This window comes from Globicephala melas, chromosome 10 (genome assembly GCF_963455315.2).
Source record: "Globicephala melas chromosome 10, mGloMel1.2, whole genome shotgun sequence".
NCBI lineage: Eukaryota > Metazoa > Chordata > Mammalia > Artiodactyla > Delphinidae > Globicephala > Globicephala melas.
Window position 1 is genome coordinate 33,349,137 of NC_083323.1, and position 17,468 is coordinate 33,366,604.

A 17,468-nucleotide genomic window follows, 5' to 3' on the forward strand; every position below is an offset into this window, starting at 1 on the left:
ATATAAGTGACCCAATCCATGATGTTCAAACTTGGAAATAAGCAGTTTATCCCCTTGACTACCTTGAGTTTCAGTGTTTGTATTTCTACTGCTTTGAATTTCTTCTCTATTCATTTCAGAATTATTCTTGTTAGGAGGGAAAAGGCTGTAATGCAACGTGATTTGATTAGTTCTTACTTTTTGATTTTCCTTTGCTTTTTTTTAATATAAATTCATTTATTTATTTTTGGCTGCGTTGGATCTTTGTTGCTGCATGCGGGCTTTCTCTAGTTGCAGTGAGTGGGGGCTACTCTTTGTTGTGGTACGCGGGCTTCTCATTGCAGTGGCTTCTCTTGTTGCAGAGCACGGGCTCTAGGTGTGCGGGCTTCAGTAGTTGTGGCACGTGGGCTTAGTAGTTGGGCTGTAGAGCGTGGGCTCTAGAGCGCAGGCTCAGCATTTGTGGCGCACGGGCTTAATTGCTCCGCGGCATGTGGGATCTTCCCAGACCAGGGCTCGAACCCGTGTCCCCTGCATTGGCAGGCGGATTCTTAACCACTGCGCCACCAGGGAAGTCCCATGTTTTTCCTTTGCTTTTAACTGTATTTTTTATCTACCCCGAGAAAACATCTTCTTTATTATTTTTTATATGTTCCAAAATCATTGCACGTGTGTGTATCTACACATCTGTCATGAGTGCTCTCTCTATATATATATATTTATGTGTGTGTGTATATACACAAAAATACATGCATATACATGTTTATATGTATATATCTGTGTGTGTATATATATGTATTTGTACACGTGTACCTATATAGATGAAAGAGAGAGATGTATATCCTTTGCATTATTTTTAGCTTGCACACTTCCACTTATTCTTGACTTTAGCTTTTATGACACACTGTCTTCCTGGTTATGTTCCCCTTCTGAACTGGCTTTTGGTTACTTGTCCTTACCACATATTTTATACATGACATCCTCCGAAAATATTTCTTATTAGAGATTTTGTGCAACTGTTTGGATTCTTTAAATTCTTTATTTTTTTATTTAAATTCCTTTGAATTTAAATAAAATTTGAAGGTTAAAATATGAGTTTCAAGGGGTTGTATTTCCAAACTATAAAGATGCACAGATAACAAGGTCATGAATCCCCAAAATTCTAATCCCTTCCACCTCATTAATCTGTTCATCATCAGTTAGTTACTCCAATTTAAGTCCAGAGTAGAAATCATTTCATTAATCCCCAAATCTTCTGAGATGATTTACTCTTCTGTTTTTAACATTGGGACTGAAATGTAGATTTGAGACCATGTTCTGGATAATTGGATATGGACATCTATTCTGAAAAACATATTTGAGACCAAAGTAGTTTTTTATTTGAACAGTTGCTTCAGCTTCCCATGTCACTCTGTCTAGATATTCTCTTCGAAGAATTACTCAACAGTTAAATTCACTATGTGAGAAAATATGTAAGTTGTATATGCTCGTAGAAAAATACAATCATATTAAGAACATAGAATGTTCAAATTTCATGTCTTATAGAAGGAAAAAGCAATACCCTAAATAGCCAGCTCTTTAAAATGGTTCAATCAAACATACAGTGAAAAGATTCTCAATACCTTTTCTATTAAATGAAAATTTTCATGAGGCATATGCTCATTAAATTTAATTATCACTTTAATTGTTTAAGGGTAAACAATGACAGTGAATAAAAAATATTTAGAAACTGAGTCTATACTTTCAAAATACTACGTGTTTGTTAATACAACTTAAACCACAATAGCCAACATAACCTATAATCTTTCTGCCTAACTGCAGATAAATACAATTTTAGTGTATAAAAGTCACCAAAAGTCAATGCATAAATAAAGCAATGGAGGCTGTTAGCACTCATAATTGAAAGCTAACTATAGCAAAAATATTTAATTTATGGTATACTCAAAGGTCTGGAAGAGATGTAGAGAAGTTTTCTTTCTATCTACCTCCTCCTCCCTCACTTCACTTTGTGTCACCGAGGAAACAGAGTGCCCGAAGTACCACACACAGATAAATGGCAATCCCATTTTCAATCTCCAAGGTTTTAAACTCTTAAAATATTATATGCGTTTTTCCCCATGAAATACCTCACATTGGTTTAAATGTTTGACATTTCCTATATTCCCGTTTTAAAATAATCTATATAATTCACTCCAACTTTTAAATATATTTATATTTTGCCACACAGTTATTTTACATTTTTTACTTTATCAGTAAGTGAGAGTATATTTCTAAAAAGTTAAAATAATGATCTCAATTCTACGAACTTCTTCTCTTTTAAAGTAGTCTGGTTTTGACTACAAATTACATCTGTAATCTTACAGTTGTGCACCACATGAGACAGTGTCAATAGTTGGCAGAAGTTTTTCATTCGTATTCGAAAATAAACACATTAACAAACTACAGCTTGCATTTTAACAATGAGTACTGTTGAACAGTATTGAGGGTTTACACATTTCTTTCTTTTTTTTTTTTTTTGCCGTACGCGGGCCTCTCACTGTTGTGGTCTCTCCCGTTGCGGAGCACAGGCTCCGGACACGCAGGCTCAGCGGCCATGGCTCACCGGCCCAGCCACTCCGCGGCACGTGGGATCTTCCTGGACCAGGGCACGAACCCATGTCCCCTGCAGCGGCAGGTGGACTCTCAACCACTGCGCCACCAGGGAAGCCCTACACGTTTCTTTTTATAACACATTGGATCTATTCTTGAATTAGAATTCCCTACCTACAAATAATTATACTATTAATAAAAGGATAAATTTAAGAAGAATAATTCCCTAAAAACTAATTTCTTTGATTCATAAATCAACCTATCCAAGTCAGTTATTCTCAAAAGGGCAAACTGGTCTCTGCTAATGGAATGAACAATGGCTTTTCCCTAAATGAAAATATTTATAACCTTAGCTTTTTATAGAATTACAATAAAGAGGCTTTCCCATTTGAGTAAATATCCAAATTAAAAAAATTTTAATTATGTTAATGCAATTTGTACTTCTATTATCAACATTTCTCAAGCTCTAAATCATATATAACTGAGCACAAAAATTTTGTTTATTCATGTGTTATCTTTATCCACCATAATTTGATAATCAATCATGACCTTATTAGTGTCCTTAAAAATCACTTAGAATATCCAATTATTTTGGACAAACATTTGGAAAATGTGTCACTAATAGTCAAGAAGATTTCTAAGACTTAAGTGTGTATTTGAAGTATCTGTAATTTAATGCTTGCAGATTTGTTCAGTTAAATTCATGCACCAAAGCACATATTTCTACCGTCACTTTCTGCTGATTCCTTGTAACCATTCTCAGAGTGGTCAAAACACATCCTCTCAAAATATTCTCCATCATATCAAATTGCTATGAAATGAGTGATAATAATAACTGATTGCTAATTGAACTTTGACAATTGATGAGATAATCCTTTCAAATATTGTGGTAAGGAGAGGTTGCTGGGCAACCAAAGAATGTAAAAATCACAACAGGAAATACCGCATACAAGAGCTGGAAGGGGGCTTCCCTGGTGGCGCAGTGGTTGAGAGTCTGCCTGCCGATGCAGGGGACGCGGGTTCGTGCCCCGGTCCGGGAAGATCCCACATGCCGTGGAGCGGCTGTGCCCGTGAGCCATGGCCGCTGGGCCTGCGAGTCCGGAGCCTGTGCTCCGCGGCGGAAAAGAGCTGGAAGGATTCAGACTGAAAATCTTTGCTTCATGATTTTGCCTAAAGCAAGTTATCTTTCCTGTCAGCGTTACAAATTACCATGGCTCAACTTTTTAGTCTACAATACTCATCAAATTTTTGCTCCTGCAAATCAAAATTTGATTCTTGAGACTGTCAGAAGACAATATTACTTGACCAAATAGATCAAGCTCACTTTTAATGAAATCAAAATTCCAGATTAAACTCAAAGCTGTATTTTGTTTGCTATTTTATAAAATGGATAAACTGTTTTCTGCTATGGGATGTTACAACAGGAGGTCCAAATTAATATGAGCAATGATGAATCTGATCATGTGTTTCCTATAAAATCAATTAAAAAAATATAAGTGCCCTTCTAGTTAAAGCAAACTAAACTGATCATCTTTGAAAAGTAAAAAGATATTTTGTAATATTTTTTTCTGATAAATCTTTCAACTGGAAAATTCAAGTTAATGTATTTATAGCTACACATTATCAATCAACACACCACTAATAAGTAGGTACTTAATAAGTAGCGATCTGATGCACTACTAAAAATAGCTGTCATAAATTCCATTCATACAGTGTCACCCTAACAATTAGTATTCTGTTTTGTAAGAAGAAACTGACATTAGTTAAATTCTTTTGATGCCTATTTTATTCTTTCAGATATACTTATTTACTATTAATGTAAATTGTATTACTATGAATAATTAAATTTATTATAAATATATTAATTTTCACCATTTTTCTGATTTTCATCAGTAAATTTAATAATTGCTGCAATAAAGTTTATACATCACTCTCACAATACCTAAAAGATTTTACAAGGTGCACTTTTACTTAACACAATAACAATCTCCATGCCACTGCTTCACTGTTTTAATCTCATAATTTATGTGATTAATTTTGCTTTTTTAGCCATTTTAGGAGTCATAGAGATAGAGATTGTACAGCTACAAAGATACCTTTTGGGTGAATTAGGGAACTAGCTTTACATACTATGTCAACATTCTTGATAAGTCAATTTATTGGTCTTACCATATAAAATATAATGTATAACATTAATCATTTTAATTTAAATTGCTTACAATTTCTCCATTTGGTTTCAAAGCAAAATAGAGTCTGGATTGTGAAAGCAATAGGAATTTGGAATAGTCTAAGAATAGTAAATGTGATTTGTTAAACCAATAATTTTCTTCAGAATATATTCAAGACAATTTATTAAAATGAGTGCACACAAGGAAATCAGTTGTGTCCAAATAGACCTAAAAATGACAAGAAACATATGGTCGTGTTAAGCTGGACTATACTGACAAAGTATTCATAGGTTTTAAAGTAATCTAGGAGGATTTTTAAGTAATGTGTCTACATTCATATCACTTTAACAGCTTTCACTGACTTGACCAAAGAATGTAGGTTCTATTTCCAAGAAATACAAGGGAAAAAAACCTAATTTTTTCAATTTTGGGAAAAATTCAGGGGTTTTTTTGGATAGAATTTATTAATTATGTTAATGAATCTACCATAGAATTCAAAATTTACCAGTTGATTCATTCCTTAATGAAATTTGAGTGATGTAGGAAAGGCATTGTTTCATCTATTGACAATTTTAACAGATTAAATATTTCCTTACAAACTGAGTGATTAAATCATGATGTTAATAATTCATATTTAATGGAGGGTAAAAGAGGAAGACAGAAAGTGAGACAAAGTTATCTAGGTTCCAAAGAAAAGGCACCTGGGCTGATAAGAAAACAAAACAAGTCTCTAATTTATAGATTATTTGTATAGTCTCAGCATCTAAAACAGTGCTTACATGTAAATAACATGTTCTGAGCAACTGTGAAACAATGGTTTAATGACTTCATGTACATTTCATTATCTTATTTAATAATTGAAACAATCATGTAAGACACGGAACTATTATTAAACTAACAGCATATGAGGAAATTGGAGTTTAGTAACTTGTCCACGGTCAAGTAACTAATATGTGATGGAAAAGAGATTCTGTCTCAGGTCTGTGTAATTCAAAAGTCCATGCTCTTAACCACTACTGTAAATCACCTCCTAATTATGATGCATTCATTGACAATGAATGCATATGGCTATAAAGTGAGTATTTAGGAGATATGACTATATTAAAAATAATATAAAAGTCTAAAACTGAATTTAGATTGAAGTTCTTTCATATGAAATGCTTTTTCTCATTTTAAAAAAATTTGAACATCTAAGATGTTTCTACAATTTATTTTACTGTACTCAGCCACAGCCTGGAAGTCTAAGGTTGTTTAATTGTTTTGTTTTGTTTTGTTTTTTCTAATTCCAGTTATTTGAGAAAGAAACAAAACTTATGGACTCTGGGTGTATTAAAGGACTCCCAAAATAGTAAATTTGAATTACTGCCTTATATGATAGTCTTTCATAACTCCAACCCCAAATCTGCCTAATTGGTAGTTTGGCAATATGTGTGAAATATTTTTGGTTGATTAACTGAATTTTTTAAATTTTCAGTAAATATTTTGGAAAGGTTGGAAAACACCAACAAACTTTAAAGTTACATTATCAGCTTACATGTACTGGGTGCTTAGTATGTATGGGGTATTCTCCTAATAGGTACTTCTGTTACTTATTAAAACAATGATTTTTACAAGTCGTTATGAGAAAGAATCACTTGGATAGTTCACTGAAAATGCGTATATCAGACTATTGTATTCTTATGGTACACATAGTATGAGTCTAGGAATTGTTAATTTTAATGTAGTCCAGTTAACACTGATGCAGATGGTGCATGAACTCCTTTCAGAAATACTGCATTAAATCCTTGCAGCTCTATTAAGTAGGAATGACTATTATTCCTACTTCAGAGATGAGGTATCTCAAGTTAGAGTTACGCAATTTGCTCAAGGTCACACAGTCGAGTTGGATCAAATCTCTGACCTTGAGAGTGAAACCCTAAACCCAATTCTTATGAACACTATTATTCTTTACTTATATTTACCTAAATTAGTAGCTTTTAAGTCTGGTTCCTTGTTAACATCACCAGGGAAGTATTTTGCTCATTCCTCAGCTCCTCTCTCAGAGAGTCTATCATAAGTGTACTGTGGTTTCCAGGAATCAGTATTTTAAAAAAAATTCCTAAGAAATTCTAATGTACAACAATGGAGAACAATTGAAAATCACTGTACCTCAGTAAAATTCCAAAGTTTCTCATTTATCCAAGTTGGAAAGGCCATAGATTAAGAAATGATATAGAAGGTGTAGATTTTCCTTTGTTTTTCTCTCCCTGCCCTTGCAGTTCATTTCAATACTATTAGAGTTGGATTGAAAAATACAAGCTCCAGCCAACTTCCTATTGCCTTGTTGGGTCTATAGAGATCATCATACATGCCTTTCTATTGAATCTAGCATTGTAGTTTTGTTTTGTTTTTTTAAACACCTTATTGGAATATAATTGCTTTACAATGGTGTGTTAGTTTCTGCTTTATAACAAAGTGAATCAGCTATACATATACATATATCCCCTTATCTCCTCCCTCTTGTGTCTCCCTCCCACCCTCCCTATCCCACCCCTCTAAGTGGTCACAAAGCACCGAGATGATCTCCCTGTGCTTTGTGGCTGCTTCCAGCTAGCTATCTATTTTACATTTGGTAGTGTACATATGTCCATGCCACTCTCTCACTTCATCCCAGCTTACCGTTCCCCCTCCCCCTGTCCTCAAGTCCATTCTCTATGTCTGTGTCTTTATTCCTGTCCTGCCCCTAGGTTCTTCAGAACTATTTTTTTTTTAGATTCCATATATATGTGTTAGCATACGGTATTTGTTTTTCTCTTTCTGACTTCCTTCACTCTGTATGACAGACTCTAGGTCCATCCACGTCATTACAAATGACCCAATTTCGTTCCTTTTTATGGCTGAGTAATATCCCATTGTATATATGTGCCACATCTTCTTTATCCATTCGTGGATAAAGATAAACTTCCCTGGTGGCGCAGAGGTTAAGAATCCACCTGCCAATACAGGGGACACGGGTTTGAGCCCTGATCTGGGAAGATCCCACATGCCGTAGAGCAACTAAGCCCGTGCACAACTACTGAGGCTGCGCTCTAGAGCCTGTGAGCCACAACTACTGAAGCCCAACAACCCTAGAGCCCGTGCTCCACAACAAGAGAAGCCACCACAATGAGAAGCCCACACACCACAATGAAGAGTAGCCCCCGCTCACTGCAACTAGAGAAAGCCTGCACGCAGCAACAACGGCCCAACACAGCCAAAAAATAAATTTAAAAATTAAAAAAATATAAAATGTGTCGATGGACACTTAGGTTGCTTCCATGTCATGGATATTGTAAATAGAGCTGCAATGAATATTGTGGTACATGACTTTTTTTGAATTATGGTTTTCTCAGGGTATATGCCCAGTAGTGGGATTGCTGGGTCATATGGTAGTTCTATTTGTAGTTTTTTGAGGGACCTCCATACTGTTCTCCATAGTGGCTGTACCAATTTACATTCCCACCAACAGTGCAAGAGGGTTCCCTTTTCGCCACACCCTCTCCAGCATTTATTCTTTGTAGATTTTTGATGATGACCATTCTGACTGGTGTGAGGTGATACCTCATTGTAGTATTGATTTGCATTTCTCTAATGATTAGTGATGTTGAGCATAGGATTATAGATTTTTAAAAAACTGCATAAGTAATTTTTATATGGGTCTTGGCATATACATTTTGTTAATTAAAACCTAGGAATCTTCATCTTAATACATAAAATATAATACATAAAATATAATCTTCATCTTAATACATCTTTTTAATTTGTTAAAATACAAGAATGTATTTTTTTTAATGTAAGCTGAATTACCTTCCTTTTTTCCATAAACTTAAGTAAACTCATTTAAGAAAGGGAGAAAAACTACCACTTAGTTAAACTTTTTTTCATCTTTTCCATAAATAAATAAATTCTCCAAATGTCAACATATATGTCTTTCCTCATGCAGTCATAGCCCATATTATCCAAATCTCTAATTTACTTGTTTTTCTTTTTCCAGGAACTGGATACTTTAAAAATGTATTTATATTTGTTAAGTTTTCAAATTTCATCTAACAGAGAACACACTGGCTTGCTCTGAGTTTTTAAAGAGTTTCAGGTTATTGATATAAGCCTTGATATATATTCCCACAGAGAAATTAAAGTCCTTACTCAAATACCTGTAAAGTGTCAGAAACCTTGGTGATGGCTGATTGAGCCAAAAAAAGCAAAGGCAATGAATAGAACAAATTATGCACACACACACACATACTTTTACACACACATTCATGCATAGTTCCAAGGAGTCGCGTACATTAATTCCAGCTCACAAATTCTCATTATTATCTGGCTGAAGAGAATCATGTCTAATTAAATTTACTTGTAAAAGAAATCTGGTCACTTAATCTTTTTGAGATGAATCAATACATTCATATGTTGATGTTTTGTCTTATTCCAAATGTAATCTTTTTCTCCGCAAGGTCTCTAGCTAAAATGAAGTACTTTTTCATGAATGAAGAGATCTCATAAATAATATTCTGAGGCCAATTTTTATTTTGGACTCACAGGATTTTCAGATTTGATCTACATAAAATTAGTTTCAGGAACACTCATTTGTATTACTTATTTTCTCTTTGCAAACATTACTGGAAATGTTAGCTATCAAGCCTGAATTTAGGGGACCATATATACTTAAAATACAACGTATAGAGATTTCTTATAGTTATTTGATAGTCTCAGGATAACCAATTTTATCTTTAAACTTTCCATTGATTAGTATAGAAGAAATAACATTTTCCTCTAAGATGAAATGAAACTTGTTCTTTGTCAAACACCATTTAAATCAAAGGATTTATAATTAAATACTCTCGATTGATTATGAATCTGAAATGCCAGACAGTTTAAAAAATTTGTTCAAAGTTTCATTGCTAGTTAATACCAAAGACAAAAATACAAATCAGTGTTGTTTCTTCAGGCAATGCTCTGTCTGAGATTCATCAAATTTGCAAATTCAAAAAATATATATACATTCAAAGAACTAAGATTAAAGAAGATTACCTTTGCTTATGTACTCAGGTGCACAGTAGACTGGAACAGTTGTGTTTAATAATTTCACTAACAAACGATAAGATGACTACTTTGATTAAGTACCCTTATATTCTAGAAGTTTCAAACTAGGTAGGTGCTGGTGATGGGTTAAGTAGATAGACAGATAGGTATGTCAGTTTTAGAAAAAGAGACCTACAGCTCAATCCATAAGCTTAGCAAAAATAAAAGAAAGTGAGAGAATGTGGCCAAATCAGATAGGGATAAATATGAATGAATAAAGAAAAGTCTTCAAATTAATAACTAAATGATAGGACATCATTTTTTTATGTCTTGGTATTATTGTTTAAACTTTTGATAATATAAAAATGAATGTTTCGTAAATTATTTTGGATACAATCATAGATAATATAACCATAACACAAAATTTCTGGATAATAGAAAGTAGAAAAATAAGCACTGATAATTTATTCAGTGCAGCTAAATGTCATTTGTTTGTCAGCTATTTAGTGAGCACTCTCTGCATTCCAGGCATGTCCCTTTCTTAGCATAGCCTTACAAGTCAGTTTTGTGCACATTTATTAAATAGAGATAGTCTATGAAAATCTGTCTATTTTGAAATGTTGAAACAATTCAGATAATTGAAAAGGTGATTAATCTGACAATCTTAGATCTGTAGACTTGGCATGAACCATGGTACACACATGGACAATAAATGTCAATTTTAAGTAAATTTAATAAATAGCTGAATGTTCTAATCATTCAGAGTATATATAGGACAAGTTCTGCTTCAAATTCAAGTTTTCACTTCATGAAAGTCACATTTGTTCATAATTATTCCTTCTCCGGCTCTAAGTGTTGTTCTCATCCAATTGTTGAGAGTGTCCTTTTTCCCAAGTTCACAATTTTCATAGGAGTAAGGAAGTAACAAGAAATATTAAAAGCAATAGATTTTATAAAGAATCTTCACTCAACGTTCAACAACTCTCTTTAATTGAAAGAGAATATATCTACAGAAGTTAACGCAGATTTCATGAGCCTTCAGCCAAGGTAACTAGGAAGGATTCATGAATGACTTCCACATTTGACAGAAAATAAAAGCCTCCAAACTCTACATAATAATCCAAGGGAGATCAGTGATAGTACATTTGCATTTCTCAAGGGCTTTCTGGATCCTCAAGATCTTACCTGAAAAGTGAGTATAATGATAGGAATTTCAGGCATCAGTCCGCAGATGGGGTATCTATTTTGGGATGGAGGACTTTTAACAAATCACACTACCTAGGTGGCAACTAATTCTACTTATCCATATGGCTGACTCTGTAGGGAAAAAAAAATTATTGCTGCTAATAGTTTCTCCTTTATCATTGAAGTGTCAGAAGAAACAGTAGGTGAAAGCTTAAAACCTAGCGGCAGTAATGGGAAAAAATAATTGTAGTTTTCAGAGGAGTTGCAGTTTTTCTGGCCTATATATTAGATAAGGGTATTCCATAAATAGATAATGTTCTCTGTATCAGTAAATATAATTACCCTCATCTAGTCAATTTCCTTCGCTTGGATTCCCCCTTATGGTTAAAAACATAGTTTAATCAAGATATCTTTCTAGTTTAATGGATCTTGCTTTAGGTCCTGAAATAGAATGATACTATTAGTTCATCCAGGTATAAAAAATCTCTAAATTCTCTCCATAACTATCATTCCAAGATTCGATGGCCAATGTTACCATAAAATCCTTGGGGACCCACAAAGCATATAAAGCTCACTGACAAGGAAACTTATTCTTTCCTAATCAACTCTTTTTAAGTCTTCAGATGACTTTTATAATTACAGTTTTAATAGTTGCTAAGGGGACTGTAATCGTATTCTATGGTTATGTTTTCCACACATCTCATTGAGGTATACAAAGATAGTGAAAAAAACTGGACATAGTCCATAGTCTTACTATTCTGTTTTGATGATAGGGAGTGATTTTGACAATAGGTAGTCAATTCTTATTGTTTGAGCTCCATCATCACAGAAATCCTAATGAAAACCCTAATGAATTCCTGGAGCTTTAAATTGTATTTAATGCTGCCAGTCTGAGCCTCCCCATTATTTTAAGGTCAATGAAAAGTGTATATCAATTTGTCTATATATAGTATGAAGTGAGTATGAATTCTTACATAAGCAAAGTCAGGGTAAAAAGGGGAACTCAAGAAAATAGGAGATTGTGTTTTGCTGTTTTTGTCAATTGCTCATATTGTATCTAGCATGGAAATTTCCTTAGAGTGAAGTGTGTATGGAGACAAACACATGAAATATTCCTGAGGTAATAAGACATAGAAGAAGAGAATAAAGGAGGAATTTTTTGTGGAGGATGACTGTAAATTAGAAAATAAACTATATATATATATATATGTAATATATACTATATATAATTCTTCTGATTATAATCTAAATCATATAATTTCATTGTTCACTAGTACCACCCCCAGACATATCCCCTTTGTTTCATAACTTTTCTCGCTCTCTGAAATGGAAATAACAAAAAAAAGAGATGTCTAAATATTCATGTCATACATTTTTTCTGATCTCGTAAAAGTTTATTTTTATCATTTAGTTGGCTTTTCTCTGTTATAAGATGGTAAAAATCTCAGTGTTTTGAGGCTGCTAAACAATGCCCATACAGTTGACAGTCTCAAGAATTATTATAAAATGATGGAGTTAGACGCTATGTGTCACACTTTGTAAATCTGACTGCAGCAGGACTAGAATATTAATGAAAGTCAACAGCCATTTTCTTACCTGCTACCAATTTGTAATTCTTGCCTTGGTGGCCGCCCATATATTACAAAAAGAATATTGTTTTCTAATTTATAGTCAGAAAGTCATTGGAGTGACTAAGATTCTGTTCTTGAAATAGGTATTAAGTTCATTGTCTTATTAAAAAATGCATACAGCACTATAAATTTGTGTGAATAAAATGATTTCTTTTAAGCGAGATGTAGTTTTATAAAATAAAGTGTCATATCTTATATAAATAAATACAGTTTCAGTAAAAATCAAGCTAGTAGGAGGAGGAAATTGTTTCAACTTATGATTTTCACATCAAATTATTATTTTTTGGAAATTTAGTTTAATAAGAGTATACAGTATGGGCCCATTCGTGTCATATGCAAAGAAACACCAACTATAAAAAGTCAGCCTTCAATTCATTCAAGACAGCCTTCAGAGTCGTTTCCCTATTCAATTCACAAAGTATTTCCAAATATAGAACAGTACAGCTCATTCTGCCTATGAATTATGGACTGCGCACAAAACAATAATTATCCCCCAAAATTAGTTTGAAGGTTAAAGAAGAAGGGAGAGAGGAAGGGAGTGAAGGATTGATTTGCTGAGAGTTTGCCTTCTGCTTATCCTTGTTCTAGATTTTTCATCTATTTCTCTCACCTGATTCAAACCACAAATTTGTGTGGAAGGTTAGTTATCTTTATTCTAACCAGTGAGGACACAGTACTTAGTAATAGAGTTGAGATTCAGACTTAAAGATTCTGCATCCTCCCTTTGTCAATTTCTCCCCCAAACTGAGTTGCCCTGCATGCTGGTTCTAATTTTGTTACTCAATGAGAAAGTCACTTCTTTTTTGGTTGTATCTTTTCCTGTGTAACAAGGAGATAGAACAAAGATGTTTGCTGAAAATATCTTCCAGTTGTATCATGTTTTTGTTCTGAATGGGTAGTCCTTTGTAAGCCTGCCTGGGACTAGCTAGCAATATATGATGGCCACCGGAAGTAGCAGAATAAAATAACTGAAATAACAATCTATATCTCACTAACATCAGACCCCAATCAATGCATTCAATGCAACAACTTCCTTTGAAACTGAATTGCAGCTTATAAGGCAATTTTGCACGAATTATCACAATAGGAAAGCATGATATTATTTTTACAGAGGAATAAAATATTGGCCCTGACCTAAAAGGATTTGGCAGTGATTTTTTTTTCTTTGATAGGACAACTAGATGTCCTTTTTTTTTTTTTAAAATTGAAGTGTATTTGATTTAGAGGTGAAGTTTAATACTTTTATAAGCACAAGACATAGTAAATTTAATAAATCAACATTAACACTTTAAAGTAATTTTGTTGTTTCAGTTAACTTTAAGGAGTGTTAGAAGAAAATAAATATTGATCTCAAATTCAGCAAGTAAAAAATAGAAAAATGCAGAAACCATGAGAAATGGTTAAGGTGAGTGATGGACAGGCAAAGTTGCTCTGTGAAACTACAGCACAACGTAAAGTATTTATTCATATGTCAGTGTCAGGCTTAAAAACAGTTTCAATTACTTTTTTGAATAGAGTTTCCTCCATTTGTCTACAATAATAAAATACACTTAGAATAAAGCCAGATATGAATTTTCCTCTTTGAATCCAATCAAATATTCAAGCTTTAAAATTATAGGAACTTCTGAGAAGAAATTACAGAAATGAACAGGAAGGAAAGGGAGAGAGAGAAAAGAAAAGGAAAGGAAAGAAGAAAAGAAATGAGGGAGGGAGGAAGGAAGGAAGAGGGTAGAGAGAGAAGAGAAAAATCTGTAACTTGAAGCCTGAAAAGCAAAGATTTCATACACTTGCCAATCTTTAGATACTATACCTCTTCTTTTATTAGCATACCTCAAAAAATTAAAAGAATTTCTTAGAAGTATAAATCTAATCCTCATGAGATTTTCCAGCTTTTCTGACATTTATATTGATATTTCAAGTTTAAGACTTCTCGTAGATTAGATATGAATCATATGATTATAATTAAACAAAATTCTGAACAAGTTCCTCTTTGTTCTACCATATTATGAAATAAAACTTGAAGAATAAAGTTTGGCTACTGAGTCTACATATATTGTATTAAATGGTTAGTAGAAATTTAATGATACAGCAAAAGTAATCTAACCTTCTCTTCGGCCCAATTCACATGTATTTTTCTTATTTCAAAATGTGAAGAGGATAGGTATATACCAAAACATAGATTTTGTAAGATTATGTGCAATTAACAATCTGACAATTAGTTGGGTATTATTTAATTAAACTTAGCTAAATTGAATATTCATGCCACTGCCATGCTTAGGTTTTTACCTTTAAGAATATGCTTATCATTTTTTGAAGGAGGTTCAATTTAGTAATAAGTATCTTTAAAATTGATAGTTCTAAACAACTTTTTTAAAGATGAATTAATACCTATCCATACTCACTGGACAAATAAATAGAATTATCCTTTGCTTATTTAACAGTAAATAACTTGGTGTTTCCGAGTTCGTTTTTAAATATTAACTGCTCCTCACATATATTTCTGTTCTTCACAGTGTATAGTCAATTGTAGACACTCAATGTGAAGTATTATGATAATTTCCATCTCTGAGGACATAAGAAGATTGAGCCACAGAGAAGTTAAATAGATTTGAGACATGAGTGAGTGAGTATGTTTGACTTTTTAAACTTACACAATTTGAAATATCCAAAAAATTTGAACACTTAACTTCAGTCTCATATTTGGAAAAAGTTGAGTTGTGTATTCTGCTGTAGGCTAATGACAAGTCCCTCACATAATCCAAGTGAAATAATTTGAATCCAAGTAAATAAGTTCCAAATGTACATGGAAAACAAAGCAACAGAAGCCAATACACAATGGTGGCTCCCTTTACCCAGGACCTACTTTAATATCTTAAACTTGAAAGTTCTCGTACCATCTACACTCCCCTGAACAGATGAAATCTTTGCTGAAGGATTTCAGTATGTATTTTTACCGTATGATCTGTCTGGACTCACTCTTTTCATGACTGATAGATTTCTTGCTTTCTCATTCAACACTGCAATAAAAGGAAAATCCATGATTTTCTTTGACACAACAGAACTCTCTTCAGCTATATTCAGAGGAAGGAGACTAGGATAAAGGTCCATTTGCTTCTTCCTTCATAGCTCACTGATATTTGCAGGATACTTAAAAGTATGTCTTAAGAACTGTTGCTCAACCTCCAAAATGGTTAATTCCCTTCTAGCTACTACCGGAATTCATGTGTATGGTGATAGGAAGCCTGGAAAAACAATTTCTGTACATATACTTCTGACCCATGCCCTTGAAAAAGACCTAAATATGACTAACTTTTGAAACTTTTGCAATGAATAAAGTGACATGACCTCATTGCAGAAATACCTGTAAGATCCTTGGTCTGGGTCCTTCACAAATAATATGCTTTCATGTACAGATGAAAAAAATTAAAATAAATATTAATCATAAACATAGTTCAGAAAACAGAAAAAAATAAAAATTAAGCACAGACATAGCACATCTCCTTGCTTAGAGCCAGGTAGGATGTTATCACTATTTCTTTAATAAGAAACTAAATGCTGAATAAGTAGACTGCTTTGAGGAAATATAGATGACAACAAAATAACAGCTTATACTTTTTAAGCTATGACACTGGCAAAGTGCTTTCACCTACATTCTGTCACCATTTTGTCTCACCAACCAGTGATTCCACACCTGCTTAAAGACCTGTAACCATGAAATCAGCTTTCATAATAGGAAGACCTCCACTGAGCAGTTTGTAACATTTCAAAATTTACTTTGGTATTTGCTTAAGGGTATATTTCTATGTTTCTTTGTGTCAACTCAACAAAGCTTTCTAAGCAAGGTTACTCCAAAAATAATTTGGGCAATGGGAAAAGAAAAACAAAATTCTGTGGACTTAGTTTCTTTTTTAATTTCATATCATAAATTATGTGTTTCCCTAGTCTCTGACTCTGTTTCATATTTGCATGATTAGCATTGGCTGAGGATAGAACTAGGCCTCATGATTCATTATTTAACTATGTGGTTTGTCCCCTGGGGTTTGGGTTAAATCTTACACAAGCTGAAAACTAAAAATTTTAATGGCATTTTTTTTTAAAACAAAGTATTGCTGTTTAATTGAATTAAATCTTTTCTAAGGACTAGGAGTAACTTTCTCAAGTCTATGAACTTTCTCAAATTTTGAAATAATATTTTAGAAAGTTTATCAAATTGTTTCAACAACTTTAAAACCTTAAGTTTGAGGTGTCTGAAATGCAAACATAATGTATATATTATTTCTGTTATCTCAGCACAAACAAAATACCAAACCTATAGAGAAGGGATTCTCATGCTAGTATAAATAGTTTCTTCAACAAAACTGAGTAATAGAGCAATCCACAATTTCCTTTCTCTGCCAGTGTCACAGATGGCCGCCAAGTAGTTTGATTGAAAATGTGATGCTTGTATGTTTGCATAGACAAAGAGAGTTTTCAAAAAATTATTGCAATTCCCACTGTTTTCTCCACAAAAAGTTGAAGATTATGTCCAAATTTTTTTTTTAATCCAATTCATCAAAACTACCTACCACTGAGATCTCATCTGTCATTTGGAAGAGAGGTTTTAGTTGTGGTTTTTTTTTCGTGAATCTGGTTTTATAAAAATCACACTTCTGTTAAGCTAGTTGAGAAACTACTTTATGTGTTCAGGGACTTAATTTCATCAAAGATAGTAATATTTATTGTGCCCTAATGAGTCTCATACCGATCCCATGGTCAACCTTTACCGATTGAAATGTATGCATATATAAAATATGTAAAACTAATGATCTAGATGTTTTCTTCACTAGGTAGCACAAATAATTATTGTTAATCTGTGTCATGTATTTTTTTAGAGTCTGTA